The sequence below is a fragment of the Geotrypetes seraphini genome, chromosome 14, assembly GCF_902459505.1.
Source record: "Geotrypetes seraphini chromosome 14, aGeoSer1.1, whole genome shotgun sequence".
Classification (NCBI taxonomy): domain Eukaryota; kingdom Metazoa; phylum Chordata; class Amphibia; order Gymnophiona; family Dermophiidae; genus Geotrypetes; species Geotrypetes seraphini.
The window spans coordinates 10,968,563-10,984,975 of NC_047097.1; the positions used below are offsets into that span (position 1 = coordinate 10,968,563).

The 16,413-nt window shown below is 42.4% G+C and overlaps 1 long non-coding RNA gene across 1 annotated transcript in view; it reads right to left on the bottom strand.

The window, feature by feature from the left end:
* Nucleotides 1-14,844: 14,844 nt before the first annotated feature.
* LOC117348037 overlaps nucleotides 14,845-16,413 on the bottom strand; it is an 86,979-nt gene continuing 85,410 nt past the window's right edge. The window contains exon 4 of the long non-coding RNA XR_004536895.1: nucleotides 14,845-15,728. This is a non-coding gene — a long non-coding RNA (uncharacterized LOC117348037). The remainder of the gene's footprint in view (nucleotides 15,729-16,413) is intronic.

Sequence of the window (16,413 nt, forward strand, 5' to 3'; positions counted from 1 at the left end):
GATACATGGATAAAAAAAGCCAGTCGGAAATAAACTGATCCGTAAAAGCTGTGTGCAGGACAGGGGCTCAAAACGCCGAGTGAGGAGATCCTGGCCCATATCCCATGCTAGCCACTACATTTATGGTAGAAAGTGTAAGCCCATCAAAACCCATTCAAAGACAGAGTTTAAAGCCAGATACATGTGATCCGGACAAGCTACTGTCAGAGACAGGATGTTGGGCTCAATGGCAGTGGTACAGTAAGGGTAGGAGGCGCCCGGGGTGGCACCCCCTCCGTGCCCTTCTCTCCACACCCTCACTGCTTCTATGCCCCTCTGTTCCTTCCCACCCCAATTCCACACTTGCACTCTCCCTTCCCCCACATACCTTTTAATCTTCACCAGCGTGAGTGGCTTCTGCAAGCATTCACCTCGTGCCAGCGTTGGATTTCCCTCTGATGTCACTTCCTGGCCCGTGACCCGGAAGTGATTCAGAGGGGAACCAGGCTGGCGCGAGCAACAGGCAGAAGTTGCTTGCACTAGCGAAGATAATATGGAGATATGGGGTGAGGGGGAGGGAGGGTTCGAGGGTGGCATAGTGTGGTAGGGCAGGGTGGAGAGGTGCCAGCGCCCCCACCGACCTGGTGCCCGGGGAGGTCCATAACCCCCTTACCACAGCTCAGTGGATCTATCTTGGTCCACAGCTCAGTGGATCTTGGTCTGACTCAGCAGGGCTTTTCTTATGTTTTTATTGTTTTCTGCAGTTACTGTGTGTGGGTTGGAATGGGAGGATCAGCAGGCATAGTAAATGAGTCTTCAACAAGACTAGCAGCATTGACTTACTACAAAACACCTATGAATCATGTATTGATAGGTTGCTTAGAGAATATATACACTGATTTATTATATGTTGCAAAAAAGAGCCAGAGGATAGGGTCAGATGCTGCCCTAGAACATACGCTGACAATTGGAGCAGTTTAGTTAGGCAGTATAATTGACTGAACAATTATAACAACCTTTGCTGCTGTATAATATTAAATGAACAGATTTTTCTTGTAAACAATTTAATCTGCTTATTTGACAGAGCTGTGAATATGGTAAACTTTGTCATCAACGTGGACAGAATTTACCAATTATTTCATCAGCAGTGTGTTTACTTTCGTGCTCGCATGTGAGTTTTAATCACAGTGACTGTCAGGTTTTCCCCCCACAAAATGAGACATTTCAGGGAAGCTATTGAGGACTCTCACTGTCCTAGTACTCAAAGGCAGCTGTCGGGCATATCTTACCCTGAGCTTAAATTAAATTTGGAGTATATTATTCACCGTTGTGTTCCACAGCTGGAAAGATTAGAAGCTGCAGCCCATGATAATGGGGTGCTTTAAGTAAACACGCTAGCAAAGTCCATGATATTGGTGAAAAGTTCGTTTGTTCAGTTCAGAGGGCCCATTAAGAGGAAGTGCCAGAAATACAGCTGAAAACTGTTGTCGCAGCTGCCAAGCAGATGAGATCTGTAATTAGAATAACTTGCAGGATTGTTAACCTCTTTTGTCTGGCTGCCAGGTTTGGTGTCAGGTTGGGCTATATAGTAACATAGTAACATAGTAGATGACGGCAGATAAAGACCCGAATGGTCCATCCAGTCTGCCCAACCTGATTCAATTTAATTTTTTTAATTTTTTCTTCTTAGCTCTTTCTGGGCGAGAATCCAAAGCTTTACCCGGTACTGTGCTTGGGTTCCAACTGCCGAAATCTCTGTTAAGACTTACTCCAGCCCATCTACACCCTCCCAGCCTTTGAAGCCCTCCCCTGCCCATCACGGCCATACACAGACACAGACCGTGCAAGTCTGCCCAGTAACTGGCCTAGTTCAATAATTAATATTATTTTCTGATTCTAAATCTTCTGTGTTCATCCCACGCTTCTTTGAACTCAGTCACAGTTTTACTCTCCACCACCTCTCTCGGGAGCGCATTCCAGGCATCCACCACCCTCTCCGTAAAGTAGAATTTCCTAACATTGCCCCTGAATCTACCACCCCTCAACCTCAAATTATGTCCTCTGAAGAAAGAAAGAAGTTGTTTTATTGTTGAGTGATCTGTTTTTCATTCATTTTATAATATGACTTGGGATTTGTGGAATACACAAACAAAAAAAGAATCCAACCAAATCTTATCCACCATGGTATGTCTCTTTCATTTATTCATCAATTCATCTTTTCATCAATTCATTCTTTCTATTTTTACGTCACTTTTAGTTTCTCTTATATAGTCACTTTCTTTGATACATTTTCAGTTCTGATTAAGTAATCAGCATGTTTCACAATCCTTCGCTTTGGTCACCTTAATTGATATTCTTACCATTGTTTGCATGCTTTTCTTCTTTTTTTCTTTTTCCACTCACATGTTTTGTAATACTACGTCACCACACAAGAGAAGGATATGGAATTTCACACATATTTCACACAAAGATGATCACTTAATCACTTGTCACTTGCTTACATGTTTGCACAACACATCTGATTTTCATTATGCCACACCATTTTGATTGAATATGTAGCAATTGTACACATTATATCATCTTAGGATTATCATTTATGTTTAATAGGACCCCTGATGAAGGCGTGTTATCCGAAACACAGACCGTGTCGGTAATAAGGTTGTAGATTTATTGAACTAAACGATGCCTGCATCCTGTACATAGTCTGCAGTTTGGTTTGGTTTTTTGCTTTTATGGGATTTGTGGAATCCATTAAACTGAAGACAAGGTATTTATCCAGTGCTGGGAGCTGTTCGGTCAGCTGAAACATGGATGGATGGATTTTTACATTTTATGCTAATTTAGTAGGTATGGTTTCTGACTTTTAGCTGTTCGTGTGCACAGAGACTAATACAGTGTCTTTTATTGAATTTAGAATACTTGGATGAGGTGATTTACTCGAGTAATTGATCATTCTCAGAAAGGTTCCTGAGGCAGGCTATATTGGCCGAAACAGGCGAGTGTCGAGCCACCACACAGACTGTGGTTTGTTCATTTCAACTTGGATTGTGAAGATCTTTCTCCTGGTTTGTTTGACCTTGGTTTCTGACGTATGACATCTCTTTCCTGTTATTTTTGGCATGCCTTTCCTTCTTTTATAATTTGTTTATTTTATGTACACCACTTCGATCCATGATTGGTATAGGCCAACGGTCTCAAACTCAAACCCTTTGCAGGGCCACATTTTGGATTTGTAGGTACTTGAAGGGCCGCAGAAAAAATAGTTAATTTCTTATTAAAGAGTTTGAGACCACTGAGTTAAGGGGAACGTTTAATCAGCTGGCTGGGTTGGAGGCCAGAGGGGAGAACAGGACAATCAAGCCATTGTGACATCACTGATGAGGCTGGCTCTTATTGGTGGAATGAGGCATTATGACATCACAAGCTGAGCTCTGCTTCCCAAAGACAAACAGGATGTCATGGTTACAGTTAAGCCAGTGGTCTCAAACTCAAACCCTTTGCAGGGCCACATTTTGGATTTGTAGGTACTTGGAGGGCCGCAGAAAAAAATAGTTAATGTCTTATTAAAGAAATGACAACTTTGCATGACGTAAAACTCATTATAGTTTATAAATCTTTCCTTAATTGCTTCTGATAATTTCAGCTATACACAGATGAAAGCAGTGCAACTTGCAGAAAGTAAAAAACTATCAAAGTATCAACTGCAAGAGACAAAATTTTGGACCAACTATTTTGAGGCCCTCGGTATTATAAAGAATGATTCTTTATGGAAAACTTGTGCCTTAAGTGTCTGTCGGTCGCGTCCGCAACCGCCTTCAGCTCTGATCTCCTACAGCACCGGACTTACGTACAAGCTGTACTTCCTCCAATGGTTATCTTACATTCTGGAACATTGTCCGCCCCTCTGCTGTAACCTCATGCAAGCGCTTTCCTGCGACTGTACGCAATAGTCCTCTCCGCTCCACCTCAATCGCGTAAAGACACAGGAAAGCGCTTGCGTGAGGTTACAGCGACCGCTGGACACATAAGCCACAAGTTTTCCTTAAAGAATCATTCTCTATAATTCTGAGGGCCTCAAAATAGTATCTGTTGTGCCGTTGATAGATTGATGTCCTGCAGGGTTTCTGAAACAATTTTCTAGTGAGAGTTTAATCCTTGCAAGATGCTGCAGGACGATAAATAGGAAGCTTTTCAAAATACAGTGTTCCCCCGGTCGTTCACGGTCGGCAGTTTGCGGTCCCGGTCATTCGTGGTATTTTCCAACTGTGAACCTCTGACAAGGAGAGAGCAGCCGGAGCGCCGCGAGTGCAGGAAATCACTCACAGTATGCTCCGACCGCCTCTTCCTGCTTTGACACGCAGTTCCTGATTAGATAAGGCCCGACTTAGTGCAGGAAGAGGCGGTTGGAGCATACCGCGAATGATTTCCTGCAGCGCTCCGGCTGCTCTCCCGCTGCCCTCTTCGCCAACAGATCAGATGCATGTCCGCGGTGCGATCGATGCGTTGTTAATAAGATTATATTGTGTGTATGTATGAAAAATGAATGGAAACAATAGTGTTACAATTAGGACTATGGGGACAGGGTCTGGAGTGGAGATTGGGTAGAGATGGGCAGGGTCTGGTCCTTGACTTAGCCCAGTGTTCTTCAACCGCCGGTCTGCGGACCGATGCCGATCCACAAAATAATTATTTTATTTCTGCCAGTCCATAGGTGTAAAAAGGTTGAAGAACACTGTTATAGACCATCAATGCAGTCTCAATTGAATAACCAAACAGTGGTTTTTCTTCATTCTCACTAAACATTCAGATTTGGTATGGTTGCTTTTAGAACCTATTCACAAGCATCATACACAGACTGTTTCGTATAAAGACTTCCCTTTCATGTTACATACCCAACCTGGCTCAGGTGTCCATTTATAACTGACACTGCTCCTATCTGCAGTTATATTACCCTTGTTATGCTGTCATTTTTCACTGCTCAGTAGATATCTGAAAGATATTTGTCTTTTTGTGCTAATTTTGGCAACCATTTTTCTGAAACCTGTCACCATGTTAGGCTAAAGTTAAATGATGCTCAGTCTCACCTTCTATAGAGGTCATACAGAGAGATTTCAAGCGTTGTACAGTGGTACCTTGGATTATGAGCATAATCCGTTCCAGGAGCATGCTCGTAATCCAAAATACTCGTTTATCAAAGTGAGTTTCCCCATAGGAAATAATGGAAACTCGCATTGATGCGTTCCCCCCTCCCCCCCCCCCCCACGAGAACCGGCATTGCCCCCCCCCCCCGAAGGCACCCCCTGCGATCCGGCACCCCCCTCCCGGCAATTGGGCACCCCCGCCACGATCTGGCACACTTCCCCCCTGATGCGATTGGGCACCCCCCCGCCACTTCTTACCCTCATCTGGGCACCGGCACTGGCATGTACTGTGCTTTGTGCCGGTGACCAAAGATCGGCATCCTCTTCTGCTGGGCCTTGAGCATCTGTGCATGCTCAAGGCCTGAGAGTTCACAGGGTGCCGAATCGCGTCGGGGGGGGGGGGGGGGTGCCGGATCGCAGGGGGAGGGTGCCGGATTGTGGGGGGGCGCTCGTAAATCGAGTCATGCTTGGTTTCCGAGGCACCGATTTTGCAAATGTTTTGCTCGTCTTGCAAAACATTCGCAAACCGGTGCACTCGTAAACCGAGGTACCACTGTATATGAAATTCTCTATATCCCTGTTTTACAGCAATCATTCTCATCTTTTTAAATACAGTATAAGTATCAATAAAATGAATGCACTGATTTAGAACTCAATTAAAGAGCTGCGTGCTATATGCCATTGATTTTTAATGATGACTTAACACAACTTCAGCTGTTTTCTTTTACTTAAAAAGAAAACTCATGAAATGAGGGCCTGGATGATTTAGAGACTTGGCGCAGGGATATAGATTACTTGGTCTTTTCAATTCTCTCCCGGAGGCATACTGTACCTAGCTAGTCAGGGTTTTTACCAGAATAAATATGCGTGAGATAAATCTTCATACAGTGGATTTCCAATATATGCAAATTAGTTAATGCATATTCATTGTAAAACCTGACTGGCTAGGCATGTCTCCAAGAGAAAGTCGAGAAGCCCGGCCACTAGGTCCCAAGCATGGTATATAACTAGTTCTGCAGAGCAGTGGTGGTTAAAAGGCATTATCAAGACAAGTTTTCATTCCCCCCCCATTATTATTTTCCTACCCTTAATAGTCTCCTTCGTGACTTCCTCTTTCACATTAGTATGGGAACTTCTTTCTCACCTTCCCTTTGCATGCAAATCACCTCAAGTGGCAATTTCTAAAGAAAATGGCACTAGGTTGGAACCTTCTACTCTCTCTCTGAGGTGGGGGGAAAAGGAAGCAATTTTCCACAGGTGGAAAGGGTTCCAGGTGGCTGACCCAGCAGAAAAATCAGCACATTCCCATCAATTTCTGCATTATCCGAGTGGCAGCTGGTTCCCGTAGAGCAACCTCATCTCGACGATCCATCTTCTAAGTCTTCTACTGCCAGTCAAAACAGATGGGCACTGTTCAGCAGCTGTGTGCCTCACAGCTGCTACATTCGCTCACCTTGTATACTTGCTATCAGTTACAGAAGAGCCAGCAGTTCAGTATCATACAGCATCATTCATTCGTTCACTATTCCAGATTTTTTTTTTTTCTCCCTCAGCTTTCTATATACGAGGATGGGGGATTCTGTATAGATCACCCAAAGTTAGGTGCTGGGATGATATGCTCTAAGCTAGAATTCCATTAAGGCTGTTCCACACAGAATGACTTTTATAGAATACTAGCTTAGTTGTGCATTTCACACCTAAGTTTGGACTTGAGCATTTATGGTTGCCAAAGGCTGGTGAAAATACCTTGTTTCCCTGAAAATAAGTCCTATCCTGAAAATAAGCCCTAGCATGATTTTTAAATATGTTCCTAATATAAGCCCTATCCCAAAAATAAGCCCTAGTTAAGATCGACCCACGAAGGCCCCCCCCCCCCACAAATGTACCCAACACTCCTTGACTCCATCCCTGACACTAGTGCTGCCTGATTTGCTGAAAAAATTGGACTCGTCGATTCAGCAACCCCCACCTCTGTTGCTATAGGAGGCCTCAGAGCGGAGGTATGTCAGTCTGACGGTGGGAAGGTCGGTGGGGTTCTGCTGCACAGGGGGATGGGAGGGAGGGATAGAAAGATTCTGCACAAGGGGATGGGTGAGAGGGGAGGAAAGATGCTGCACATGAGATTGGGGGGGGGGGAGAAAGAAAAGAGGAAGAATTGGGGTGGAGGAGAGGAAGGGAAAGATAATTGTTGTACATGCAAAAAATAAGATATCCCCAAAAGTAAGCCCTAGAGTGTTTTTTGGACCCATAATTATTATAAGACACTGTCTTATTTTCGGGGAAACACGGTATTTGTCCCAGACTAATGGCAGTTATGTGTGTAAATGCAGGCAGTAGTGTAGTGAGGGTGAGAGGTGCCCTCTTCTCCACCTCCCCCCCCCCCACTTCTATACACTCCTTTCACGCCCTCTCACTGATGCACACATGTGCCACTTCTCTTCCCAGTATGACAGTTTTCATCCCAAACATTTAAGGAATAACATACCCACTGGACAATTTTTACGTCTTAGGAGACTATGTTCCACGGTACAAGAATATGTGCACAGGGCGGAGGAAGTAAGGCACAGATTCTTATTAAAAGGATATCCACCAGCAGTACTCAAAAAAGAGAGGCTTATATGCCAATCGATCTTTGTTACTACAGTCACAATCTAAACCTGAATCTTGTCCATTGGTTTGTGTTATACCATACTCTATTCATGCCTTCCAAATTAAGAAAATCATTAAACAACACTGGTCTATCATGCAGTATCATGAAGTCTTTCATGAGGTCCCCAGGTTTGCTTTTTCCAAATCTCTGAATCTTAAACAGAAACTCACTCATTCTCAGTTTCTCAGCCAGCCTTTCCAACAATCCCCACGGGGACAACATTCTCCGTGTGGACGTTGCAAAACATGCCAATATAGTGTTACTGTTCAACAAATGTCACTTTTGCCTCATCTGAAGTACACGCAGCGAAGTACTAATTGCAATTCTCATCAAGTAGTGTATGTCATATCTTGTCCGTGCCAGCTCGTGTAAGTGGGGTGCACCACCCGTAGTCTGAAACTCCGCATTGGGGAACACATGAGTCGCATTCGGACAGGGGTACAGGAAGCCCCCCTGGTGCAGCATTGGCAACAGGCCAATCACACTTTGGAAGATCTCACATTCACAGTGTTGGACTGCATATCTTGCCCCAGGGGAGGTGACATTGCCCGTATGCTGTGGAGGAGAGAACAAAAATGGATTTTCAATTTAAACACCCTCCACCCGAATGGCCTCAACAACGAGATCGAGTGGGCAGCATTCCTCTGATCACGTCTGGTTTTTTACAGCTTCCCATCTGTACAAAAATTTTTTTCATGCTTCTGCAACGTGAATCTATGATGTCATCACGTTCTCACGCTCGGTTTTCCCCTCCCGCTCCGGTTTAAAAATCGGAGCGGGTGCCGGCGTTCTCCGTTGCACGGAACTTCTTTAATTTTTGACTGGTACGTATTTCTTTTGTGCCTCTTCTAGCCTTGTCAGTTACTAACGCTCTAACACCTTGCACAGTTACAGTAGCCTTTTGAGTTTCAGCGCTCGTTCCTGGTGCTTTTTTCATTTCTTTTGTTTTTGCTTTTCAGATCACAGTTAGAGAATTTATATATGGTGTGACTCTTTTGCAAAAATTCCACTCTCAGTTGGCGGGGTCTCCTGAAGCAGACGCCGAAACGGGGCCGCGTCGGGACCCTGAGAAGCTGTATTTTGCATACAAGTTAAGTACACTTTCACACCTCTAGTGACAACCGGAATGCAATTACCTGTTGAACTCTCGAAAATTTTTTGAAAGCAGTATTATTGAAAGTCATAATTGCAGTTTTTCAATTATTTATACCTTCATGAGTCGGATCCATTTTTATTAATAATTACGCTATGATTGGATGAAAAACTCTTACTCCGAGAGGGGGTAACCTCCCCCTCTTCAGAGTTATATATCTCTGAGCGACGTTATAGTATAGCGGATCCTTCTCGCATATTGGTCTTATTTACTGAGTCAGTTTTTTCAATATCAGCCAAGTTCTTTTTCTGACTCCTTCTGTTACATTGTCCCTGTTAAATTGGAAACACTGTAATATTCCTGGCATGAGCAACAATCCCCAACCTGCTGTCGCACCTAAGTGCGATGTCACTTCCTAGGTACGGGTCCAGGAAGTGACATCAGAAGAAAAGCCGATGCAGGTTCGACAGCAGGTTGAGGGTCGCTGCTTGCACCAGGAACGTTACAGAGGTATGAGGGAAGGGAAGCGCTGCATGCATGGCAGTGGAGAGAGGGCGGGAAGGTGCAGGGAGACAGAGAGGACAGGTAACACACCCCTACGTAGATCACGCCCAGGATGGACCACTCCACCCCCCCCCCTCTTACTTTGCCACTGAATGCAGGTATTCTATAATATTGCATCTAAATTCAGGGAACTCCCCTGACCCCCCTCCCATGGTCATGTCCTCTTTGGAGTTACACACTATGAAAATTAGGAGCACATGTTACAGAATATGATATAGGGTAGATCTGTGCATAACTCCTAATGACTGCCAAATATGTGCTTGTTCAACACCAGATATTGATTGTTATCACCAATTAAGCCAATTACTTTGTGTGCAGATCTTGGATTCACATGCAGAACTGAGGGTCCAACTTTGAGCAACCTATACAGATTTCCCTTGAAAATTATTAGGCAATGCATTTAGAAAGCCAAAGAGCCAGAGCAGAGTTATAAGTGTTGATGAAATCAGTGCCAGTTGCTCTGATGGTTTCTGGTCCTGACTGACTCAAACATTTGTCCCTGCATGTTGATATATTTCTCCATGAATGCATGACATTCATAGAAAATGAGTGGGCAACATTTTCTTGAAAATATTGTCTCAATTGGACATTAGCATGCACCAGGAACTCTGCACTCTTTCCTTGATGGTACTTTGATCTCCTGCCAGGCTTGCTTGGAAATATCTGCAATTAATCTCTCTCTTAAAATTACTTTAAAGTTATTTTACCCCACAAGGACGGAATGTCGTAGAGTTATACGTCAACAGAAGAGGATATCAATATAGCCAGCTTTCAGGTATACTGATCTAAAGATATTGTCAAGGCAAATTTATTTTTTCATGCCTTACCACAGATGCTGAAAGCATGTTAAATAATTGTAAAATACTTTATCAAAAATATAAGCAATAATATAGTATACATTAAAATAACCAATAAAAAATAATGGAAAACCCATCTTAATATAAAAACCCTAAATAGCTATTACTTCAAAGACATTAATTTATATACTCTCAACAGATCAAATCCCATATGATTGGATAGTAATCTTAAACAGGTGCTCTAGGCACTGGTCCATAAGATAGCACCCAAGTATCATACTGCTTAACAGCAAGGGGGAGTATACGAGGGGATGCTGAGAAGTTCTCAGCACAACCAAGAAGTGAATGACATAGATATGGTTCAATCAATGATCTGAAACAATGTCAAAACATAGAATTTCATTTCTGCAAATTGACACTTAACAGAATAAGATAACGCTCTTCAGCTGCAGTGGCAAAATAGCACTCAGAATTTAGAAAGTTGGTGGGTTGGGCTGAGACCTTTTCAGCACCTCCTCATATGTAATAAAAGTGAGCCAAGGACAGGACAATCAAGCCATTGTGACATCACTGATGAGGTTGGCTATTATTGGTGGAATGAGGCATGATGACTTCACAATCTCAGCTCTGGTTACCAGAGGCTGAAACTTCACACTACCAGGGGGTGCTGAAAAGTTCTCAGCCCAGCCAAGAAGAGAATGATGTTCAATCTGTGATGACACTTAACAAAATATGATAATACCCTTTTCAGCTACAGTGGCAAAATAACGCTCAGAATTTAGGAAGTTGGTTGGTTGGGCCGAGAACGTTTCAGCACCCCTTCGTTTACATGGACAGATCATGGGCATGCCATGGGTGTGTCTCCCAATTTCACACATAGGGCCATATTCTATATATGGCGCTTAAAAAAATTATCTACGACTAGAACGGCGCTTAGCGCAATTCTACAAGGTGTGCATACACTTTATAGAATCACACTTAGTGCAATGCATAATTTAGGTGCAGGCGTTTAGGTCAGCTAAAACCAGGCCTAAATGCCTGTGCCTAAGTTACGCGTACATCAGGCGTATTCTGTAACAATGCGCCTAACTTTCAGGAACACCCATGATCCACCCTTGGCCATGCCCCCCTTTTCAAATTCACACACTGCAACTGACACATACTTTTTACAGAATTGCACCGATCTGTGCGCATAACTTAATTAGCTCCAATTAGCATCAATTATGAGGTGTTAATTGTCAATTATTGGTGCCAATTAGCCTAATTGATCAATTAAGTTGTGCAAGTATAATGGCTACATGCACTGATGTACACATGCAACTTTAAGCACCAAATATAGAATTGGAGGAGGGGATAGTTTAGGGTACTAAAAATGTGCCTCATCTGGTACACTTAGGCCGCAAGCTTATGCCTGCCATGACAGTAAAAAGGGCGTCGACCTCAAACTGCATATAAATGTACACCAAAAGGAACTTTAAGAACAAGCTAATTTTATCACACTTTCCATGCTAAAGCATAATAATGCCTGCAGTACAGCAAAATTCAATAGAAATTAGTGTACTTTTTTATTTGAGAGGACTGAGCCCTTTACATTGGGCTCAGGGCTCCCCTCCCCCAATTGTGGCAGCATTTGTGTGGCAGGGAGCCAATGGAAGTGATATTCCACCGGTGGCCTGGCAGTCGGCATCTCTTTCTATGGGCTGCCGCTGTTGCCAGGCATGGGGGGGCAGCCTGCCTTCTCGCACAAGCTTGGTTATCCTAACTTGAGCAACAAAGCACTCGAGGTGTTTGGATCGTCTTATCTTTGCAAATTTGGATTTTCCAGCTCTTGACAGAAATTTTAAAAAGACAACGACTGCAGATGGTGGATGATGAAATGCATGCTTGCTTGTCGACCATTGAGCCACGTTTTGAGTTAATTTGCACTCAAAATCAAGAACATCCATCGCTTTGATTAGCAATTCTATTCAATCTACTTTAGGGCTCCTTTTATCAAGCTGCGGTAGGCGGTTAACGCGCGGAATACCGCGCTTTCAACCGCCTGCCGCGCTAGTTGCTAACGCCTCCATTGACGAGGCATTAGTTTTTGGGTGTGCCGCGGGGGTTAGCGCGTGATGAAATGTCCGACGCACTAACCCCCGTAGCGCACCTTGATAAAAGGAGCCCTTAGTTTCACCATTGTTACAATTACTCATAAATAGCTTAGAGAACTTTAAATAAATAACTCTAAAATTTAATTTTTTGTTGGTTTTGAAATTTTATAATTTCAGTTATAACGTGCCATGAAAAACATTTGCTTTCCTTATGTATCCAGTGTGGGAGGGAGGAAAGCATTATTATTTATTGAAATTATACAGGTGTTTCTACTTTTATTGGTGATAGGGAGGGGGGGGGGAGAAAATGATTGTTTTCAAAATGTTTGTATATTTAAAGTGCTTTTCCTGATTCGTCGAAATTCTTTGTAATGCACTGTTAATATATGAAAAATAATAAAGATTTTTTTTTTTAAAGAAAGACATTTGCTTCATTTAGGCATTCCTTTATGAAATTGCGATAGCAGTTTCTAGCACGGGGATCCGCGCTGAATGGCCCGAGCTGCTCCCGACGCTCATTGAGTTCCTATGAGCATCGGGAGCAGTGCGGGCCATTCAGCGCAGCTCCCCGTGCTAGAAACTGCTATCGCAGTTTCGTAAAAGAGGGGTGTTAATGTGCTGCGAAAAACATATGCTTTGTTTAATGTGTGTCAGAGCTATAAAAAGTTTGAGAGACAATGGCTTAGAGTCTAGTTGAGGCAAATACTATATATAGGTAAAGGTTATCACCTATACATAAGTAACAAGTTATAAATGACTTACAGGGCCATCAGTTGTGTGATGGGGTAGCAGGGTCATTTGCCTTTACCTTTTCCATCCATTTGTACCCTCCCATCTAAGGTTAGGTACTCATTCACTGACCAAAAGTGAATGGATGGCTGAGTTGGCCAGAGGCAAGTTACCTGACAGAAGTCCAAGCTCCAGGGTTCAAACTCAGTTTATGGATGCAATGAGCAAGTGACCTACTGAGTGCACCATGAGGCCTCCTAAGGCAAATATATATGGCAAACAGAAATCCAGAGTTATTATAGGAGGTTAAGATTTAAAAGCAACTTTAAAATATGACCTTTTAGCCTGGATAATCAACATGGCCAGATATGTCATGCTCCCTAAGAACATAAGAATAGCCTTACTGGGTCAGACCAATGATCTATCAAGCCCAGTAGTCCGTCCTCACGGTGGCCAATCCAGATCACTAGTACCTGGCAAAACCCCAAAGGGCAACATTCCATACTACCGATCCAGGGCAAGCAGTGGCTTCCCCCATGTCTTTCTCAATAGCAGACTAAGGACTTTTCCTCCAGGAACTTGTCCAAACCTTTCTTAAAAACCAGCTATGCTATCCACTCTTACCACAACCTCTGGCAATGTGTTCCAGAGCTTAAGTATTCTCTGAGTGAAAAAATATTTCCTCCTATTGGTTTTAAAAGTATTTCCCTGTAACTTTATTGAGTGTCCCCTAGTCTTTGTAATTTTTTATGGATTTTGTAGACATCAATCATATCTCCCCTCAGCCGTCTCTTTTCCAAACTGAAGAGCCCTAACCTTTTTAGTCTTTCCTCATATGGGAAGAGTTCCATCCCCTTTATTATCTTGGTTGTTCTTTTAACCTTCTCTTGTGCCGCTATATCTTTCTTGAGATAAGGAGACCAGAATTGAACACAATACCTGAAGGTCATACCATGGAGCGATACAGAGGCATTATAACATTCTTTGTCTTGTTAACCATCCCTTTTTTAATAATTCCTAGCATCTTGTTTGCTTTTTTGGCCACCACTACACATTGGGTAGAAGGTTTCACTGTATTGTCGACAATGACACCCAGATCATTTTCTTGGGTGCTAAATCCAAGCATCTGGTAACTGTGATTTGGGTTATTCTTCCCAATGTGCATCACTTTGCATTTGTCCATATTAAATTTCATCTGCCACTTTGATGCCCAGTCTTCCAATTTCCTAAGGTCTGCCTGCAATTTTTCACAATCTGCATGCGTTTTAACAACTTTGAACAGTTTAGTGTCATCTGCAAATTTAATCACCTCACTTGTCGTTCCAGTTTCCAGATCATTTATACAGATTCCTGTGGCACTCCACTGTTTACTCTCCTCTATTGAGAAAAATGACCATTTAACCCTACCCTCTGTTTTCTATCCGATAACCAATTCCTAATCCACAACTGAACTTTGCCACCTATCCCATGACTCTTTAATTTTCTCAGGAGCCTCTCATGAGGAACCTTGTGAAAAGTTTTCTGAAAATCTAGATACACTACATCAACCAGCTTAGCTTTATCTACATGTTTATTCGCACCTTCAAAGAAGACAACCAAACTGGTGAGTACCTATGCCGACTCTGTCTCATTAAATCATGTTTGTCTACATGTTCCACAATTTTATTTTTTATAATTGTTTCCACCATTTTGCCAAACACTGAAGTCAGGCTTACTGATCTGTAATTTCTCAGATCTCCTCTGGAACCGTTTTTAAAAATCGGTGTAACATTGGCCACCCTCCAATCTTCAGGTACTACAGATTAATTCCAGATATATGGACCAGCAAGGTGGAAAACATTAGGTCAGGCTTTGTTTATGGTAAGTGTCTGCCCTGCCCATTAAATGAAAGGCTGATGTGGGGTATGCTCCCTGTATTTATCACCTAGTCTTTCCACTTACTGTACCTTAACTTATCATTTTCAGTAAATATGACAAATGATAGACTTATTACATATTACTCCAGCCCATGACACTGATGGAGAGGTTAAAGAGAACTAATGAGTCACAAAGCTTTTCAAGAACCACAATTAAAGAATAAAATGAAGGACAAGTGTGCTTCTAAAATGTATTTGGTATGACTTTCTATGCATTATGTTCTTTGCGAAAACACTACTTTGATATAAAATATATAATCGTGTTGCATTAGGTTCCATTAGGTTTTCAATTGTGGGTAAGAGCTGATAAATAAATAGATCATCCAAACAAAAAATATGTAAATTAGGTCAGCTGGAGACTAACGTATAATATCCATTTTGTATTAATGCCGCTCTTGTGGCTAGTATGATTGTATACCCACTGGTGGAACTGATTTGCATATTAATAATACACACAGTACTTTGTAGTCTAGCTTTCATTTTGGTCTGTCAGTTTTGAAAAATGGCACATTAAATTTCAAACAAGTCTCCCTTTAAAACTCTTATAAAGTTTCTCATTAGGAAACCAATTATTTCACATCACCTTTGCAGGTAATTATAGCTGGCCTAGCCTGTATGTTTTATTTCAGATTTAAATCCCATTTCAGATTCCAAAGGTTCACTTTACTGCCTGAAGGCAGATAACTTTGCAGACTCAGTGGCAACAGGGTCTCCGACAGGAAGAAGAGAGGGAATCCCAGGTAGCAACAAGCCAGGCATGTTCCTCCTATAAAATAATAATAATAACAGTTTATATACCTCAGGACCGTGAAGTTCTATGCAGTTTACAATGATTAGAAATGTTATAGATTGAGTGAATAAACAAAGTTACAGATTGAATGAATAAACAAAAGTACAGATTTAGCGAAAGGTGGTTCTTGCGCTCGGTTGTTAAGGACTAAGATTGAATAGGTTGGTTTCCTAAGTATTTCAGGAATAGATGTGTTTTCAGGTGTTTCCTGAATTCTCCATAGATAGTAGGCACCAGCAATTGTTCAAGGTCTTTACCCCATAATGCTGCTTAATGTGCGAGAAGATGTTGATGATGACTTTTAAATTTACAACCTCTAATCAGTGGAGAAACGAAGTTCAGGTGTGAGCTTCACTTGTGTCTGTTGGTTGAGAAAGAGAAAAGATCTGTTATGTATTTAGGGGCTAAGCCATAGAGTACCTTGAAGCAAAAACAGCCAAACTTGGATTTCACACGTGCCTCCATCGGTAGCCAGTGTAAAAGTCGATAGGAAGGTGTCACATGATCAAACTTCTTCAGTTCACAAAGTAGTCTAACCGCTGTATTTTGAACCAGTTGCAATCGCCGCATGTATTTCTGGGGGAGTGCCAAGTAGGCGATGCTACAATAATTGAGTTGACTCAGAATAAGGGATTGTACTAGAATTCGAAATGATGAGGCA